The sequence below is a fragment of the Cryptomeria japonica genome, chromosome 2, assembly GCF_030272615.1.
Source record: "Cryptomeria japonica chromosome 2, Sugi_1.0, whole genome shotgun sequence".
Classification (NCBI taxonomy): Eukaryota; Viridiplantae; Streptophyta; class Pinopsida; order Cupressales; family Cupressaceae; genus Cryptomeria; species Cryptomeria japonica.
The window spans coordinates 380,147,432-380,153,542 of record NC_081406.1 but is presented as its reverse complement, the minus strand read 5'-3'; positions in this window follow the sequence as shown (position 1 = coordinate 380,153,542).

The following is a 6,111-nucleotide window of genomic DNA, read 5'->3' as shown; positions in this document are numbered from 1 at the left end:
TTATTCCTACTAGTTCACATATGACTTTTTGTAATGCAAACCAATGCACTAATATAGATCATAACAATATAAGTAGTTTGGAAGGGCCACTTGAAGATAGGGTTTAATACTGTAAGCAATTCCATTTTATGTATCGATATGTAAGAGCTTAAAAATAAACTTACCTTTTGATTTACCTTGTCATTCTTTAGGCAACAAATTTATCCTTTTCAATATGAAAAATAATGAAAATTCTTTCTAGCTTTTAATATTGACCATGAATGGACTTCTCTTTTCTATGACATATAAAATATCTAATATCGAGTTTTTGTCAATCCCTAGCCATGAATACTTATCTGAAGTTCCTATTAAATTATTCACATGCAAGATAATTGCCTAAACTTAAATGGATTTTCCTGTGCTATTATTCATATTTATACTACTGTTGATATCACCCAAAAATATCAAAATACCCTAGCTTTAACAGGAGATAATCAAAAGTTTAGGCAGCTTGAGTGATGTTCCAAAAAACTTTCACCTTTTCATTGTATTACTTTCAAACGTTGTATTACTTTTCATTGCAACCCAACGAATTTGCCCATCTATATTATAGTTGTTCTTACTTCCAATGACCATTCCACTAAAAAGTTTTATCTTCTTATGTGGGAGGAGATGACATAAATAGTGTCTATCAATTAATCATAACTAAGGTTTTTCATAATTCGTGAGGACTACAAGGTATTCTACTTTTTATTCTTAAAATATATAGTGGAATTGATGAAAGTATTTTTAGAGGAAAAATAGAATTTTTTTTTAGTGCATGATGATAAATATTTTGTAATTACTAATTTTATATTTTATTTAGCTATTAACAAGAAATGCATATTTTATTTATTTAAGATCTTGTTCTAATAAAGGAGGTCAATTAGACTTATTTTGAAATTAATAGAATATTCTAGATAATGTTAATGAGATTTTGGTTTTATATGAGCCAAATTTTATGTATAAGGTTCTTTCCTTAGAAAGGAGTTTTGACGTGTTGAAGGTACTCTATATTTACTTATATAATTTTGATAAATTTGCACAAATAGTTGTTAATAATTAAGTTGATAATATTGAATGGTATCTTCTATAAGAATGTTTAGTTCAAACAAAACAAAAAAAAGGGAAGAAAATCCCCATTTTAATTTTGTTCTTTCTTATATCTTATATTGATAGTATTGTCTTAGTGTCATTTGCAGGAAAAAGAAGCCTGGCAGATGGAAAGAAAAAGAAGCCTGACAGATGGAAAAAAAGTATTTGTATAGATTCTTTGCCATTTTTTTGAACCCTATTTATGATTTCAAACAATATTACTACTATGGCTTCAACATACTGTAGGTGGGGTGGCGAGACACTATAGCTGATGGGTGTGGTCTATGCTTGTGTTGTGTTAGCACTTATTAGAACAGATAATCTGCTTTTACAGTTGGCTAGTAAAATTCTTGTGGAAGTAATACATATGGATTATTCAATTTAATACCTTAGACATACATAAGGTTTAAGCCACTACTTAAATATAATGCATATAGGGAAACTGTCAAAAGAAAAGATATCTCACTGCAAATAGTTTAGAACCTGATCAAGACGCGAATATGATAAAAAGAGGGAATGATTCATGCATTGTATAGACTATACATTCTCAAATTATATGAATAAAAATTCATGGTAAAAAAAACTTGGTAAATGTTTAACTTTCATGCGTTGTTTTGAATGGGGCACAAATGACTTCTCCAACACAAAATTCCTGTGTTAAGAGTAGTTGAAATGTTTGAAACACAATGTGTTTATATGTGAAGGGTTATGACTCATTTTTTTTCCTCTTCAACCTTTCATACAAGGACAAGTCTTTTATTTTAAATGAGGAGTATGGAGATTACAACAATATGGAAATGAAAGGTAGAATTTCTTATGAAACTCATGTGTTTTAGACAAGTTTATGTATGATATTTAAAATAATGTATATTTTGTTAATTTCAAGATATTATAAAGAAAATTTTATAAGTTGATGATGTAATCTATTAAAAGGTCTTGGGAATTACCAACCAGCTACTTAAAATGAATTTGATTTGGAAAATTTAAAAAATAATTTTGAGAATTATTGTTGATTAGTATATGTTTATCAATACGGATAAACTATTAAAAGTATATATTTATCAATATGGATATAATATTAAAAGTTATTTGATTATACATTTTCACTAAAAAGAACATTTTTAGTTGTCAGTTATTTCAAAGAAAAAACTATCTCAAATTTATCCTTATCCAATGTAAAATAATATAAATGGTTGTACACCCGCTTTTCAAACTAGGCTCAAGGTAGGCTCCCAGAGTATACTTACTTGAATGTGGAAGCTTGATTTTATGAGTATTTTTGAAATTACTTAATGATATAACATACATGTTGATTGAGCATAAGGAATTTTCCCATCAAGTTCTATAGATCTTCTAGAATTATCTGTAAAAATGATTAATATAGCCTAATAGGCTCTGATACCATGTTAGAAATTAGGATCTTAGGATACTAATCATTATAAACAAGATTATAAAGTAAATGAAATATGAAACATAGATGCATAAATGTACACATTACACAAGATATACATGGAGAAAACCCTTTCGGGTAAAAAACCCCATAAAGCATCATTTAATTAAAACACTTACAAATATAGTCTATAATAAAATAGACATGAACCTGGGGACACTCCTCCAATACTTCCACATGGCCAATAATACCTCATATGCATAGTGATACAACTCACCATAAAGCTCCAAATTCACACTCCTCTCAAATGAGAGAGAACCTCCTTAAATATAGGAGGAAGGGTGACTTCACTAGTCACACCTTTTCAATAACCCCCACTCATAAATAATTAATAATCTAAAAGTTATTAGATTATAATTATTTCAAAAGGGATATGCTTATAAAGCATATAATATATTAGGTTTTATAACCTTATATTAGAACATTATATATAAATGTTATAAGGATGTGATCCCTAATAACATTATGTTCTAACAGATTTTACCATTGGTAGGAGTTCCTTTGATGAAGTAAACAATTTCCTTAAACAATATAGGTTAGTTAATGTTGTGTCTAGATTATGTGATCCTGAACAATTTATAAAATGTGCATTGCCAAAAACGACACCTTGGGCCACAATAAAGGACCATGAACCATTGGATGATGAAGATGTGGTTAGAAATTTGTTGAGAAAAGAGGAAGTAAAAGAAAGGAGAAGAAAATGGAAAAATTTGATGTGAGTTGAAGTAGATTTGAAGGCTATTGACCCTAGTTTCTCTAGTTTTTGCCCTGATAACCCATACCTAGAGAGGATTAACAGAATGCCAAGTTTATATGAAGCTCTGATGGAACAAATTCCTCAAATTCTAGAAGTGGTTGCTTAGCAAAAAGAACCCCAAGATGGACATTCTTCACATGGCAAGAGGCCACTTAGTGTGTCTGCTGATGATGTAGAGAGTGGTGATGAAGTTCAATCTACCCGAGTGCCAGCTGCAAAGAAATAAAAAACCAAAGAGGTCGGTACAATTGTGAGGAGAGTCCCTACTGGAGCAATTGTTACAGAACAAGGACACTACTTTCATCAAATAACGACACATCTCAGAGAAGTAGGGCAGAATGAAGAACAGGGAGAAATAAACGAAGCCCTTGCTCAAGGATTTGATGAGCATGTGATGTTGTCAAATGAGTTCATGAAAGATGATGACTTTATTAAGCTAGATGAATTTAAAAGTTTTTGACAAGGTTGAAACAAAATAATTCAAGACAAAATCTGATCATAGAGGAAGGAAATGTAGAAAAGAAAGAAGAGATCATCAAGGCATTGCAGGAATATCATCCTAACAGGGAGCAAATATCTATAGAATAGGCAAGACAATTGACTAAGAGTACTGGTATGATTATGATGCCTGACTGGGATATCCAGTCTATTTTTATTATTGATCAGTTTAGGAAACAAGAGGACCCAATGTTTAAAATTGAATTTGAAATTGGAGATGTAATAAGAGGATCGGGATTTAATCCTAAGTCAAAGACACTTGCTGCTTGGTCTTTGGCCCCTTCCACTCAAAAACCCCACCTTCTAAATATCCAAGTAGAAAAGAAAGTTGACAGAATGATCTAGAATTTACAGTACACAACTAACATGGAGATTGCCTCATTTTTTACTCAAGTTTCTTTCATGAATTTATCAAAAATAGAGGATTTGTCAAGAAGATACACAGAAACATATATCCAATTGATTGCATTATCTAAAAAATATGAAGACAATGATGAAGAAGGGCACTCTAGAGGAAGAGTTAGTGGAGTTGAAAGAAAAAATTGCAAATGAGCCCCCTCTAATACAGATTACAGAACAAGTACAAGAAATACCAGCTGATGTGACAGCAAAAATGGATAGATTCGGTTGCAAAGTTGGATGAGGTAAAGCCATTCAGTTGGCCAATAGACAAAGAGGTGGACAAGAGGCAAGCCATGCTAAAGCAAAATAAGAAATGACAAGTTGCTACCCAAGATTCCTCAAAGTAATTCTAAGCTTGTTGGATCCTCATTGTATAAAAGGATTCCAAGATTAATTTGAGAGGGATGGCCACTTTTTCTTTTTGATCGATAGAGAGGGATGGTTAGTTGGCCACTTTTATTGATGTTGAAAACTCTTATATAGTTACAATAGTTCAATTGTTCAAGAATTTGATAAGTGCATAGTTGAATCGCATTTTGAATTTACTTTTTGATATCATTATGAATATAATATCGATATCATTTGCAGTTTGAGATCTTCACATAATTGTCTTTGTGTTGAATTTATGTTTTCACTGTGAATTGAATGGTCAAGGGTTTTTCAATTTACATATGAATCTGGGTTGTGTATGTAATAGCATACTCATTCCTATTTATCTAAAAATGAATCTTATTAAAGTTTATTATTAGTTTGTCTTTGAATTGTAAGTGACTCTATGCCCTAGGATAAGGCACTGGTCTGTTGTCTTGATGTTGACTTGGTGAAGTGGCCTTCCAGTTATAATAGTTGATTCATTGTGGGTGAATATGTTTTCTTATTTGCCTTTGATTATGAAATTGTGATTTATCTATAACATCTATCATGGAATTGGATCCTCAAAAGATATTCCCTTTAATTGAGTTGCATGCATGTTTTACTAATTATGTTATATTCCTATCTATTGTGGTTTTTGATACTTTCATTCTTAATACTCTTATGATTTTATATGCTATGGATATTTATGTAATATATATGGAGGTGTTATATGACTATCATGTACATGTTTTTCCTCCTCCATAAATTTGTAATTTACTCATACCTATAATCCACCCACCAATTACAATGAGGTGAATCCTTAATATGATTCCAAACTAATAGAATTTTTGCATTCCTGGGCATAATAGTAAGCATTAAATGAAAAAATACATACACCATAACAATGCAACAAATGAAAAAAGTTAAAACTCATGATTCTGATCATTTGAAAGAGATAGAATTATACACCAGAGAGAAATAGATCATAATTTAATTTCTATTGAATAAAATTACTACTTCCATGTACCGTCACAAAATAAATTTATATATAACTCCTTCAAGAACCTGCACAAAGCTTGAAACTAAATGCTTTTCATTTTCTCTGTAAATGACTATACAACTTGCTCCCTTCACCTAGAGTCTAGAATCACTACTGGAACCAGAAAAGGAACCCTAATGACTATACAACTTGCAAAATTGCTTGAGCCATGCCATTATCACCCTGATGCCTTTGGATGGAATGTGAGATGTTACGTTTTGTCCAACAGATCATTTCCAAATAGAGGAGGAAGCCTTCATGCCCAGGAACAGAGAAAATGGAAATAGAAGCTCGAGCCTTCATGCCCACAATCAGGGAAAGTGGAAAGAGGAGCTTTAGGATAAATGTAATATGTTGGGGAGGGGTTGCAGATTCCATGTCATCATAAAGATGACTTGTTGCCACTCCCCACCCAAACAAATCCTTCTTTCATTCCTCTACGGGCTCCTTCTTCAAACCCCCTACCATCCTATGGTAGAGTAGAAGTAGAGGATGTGC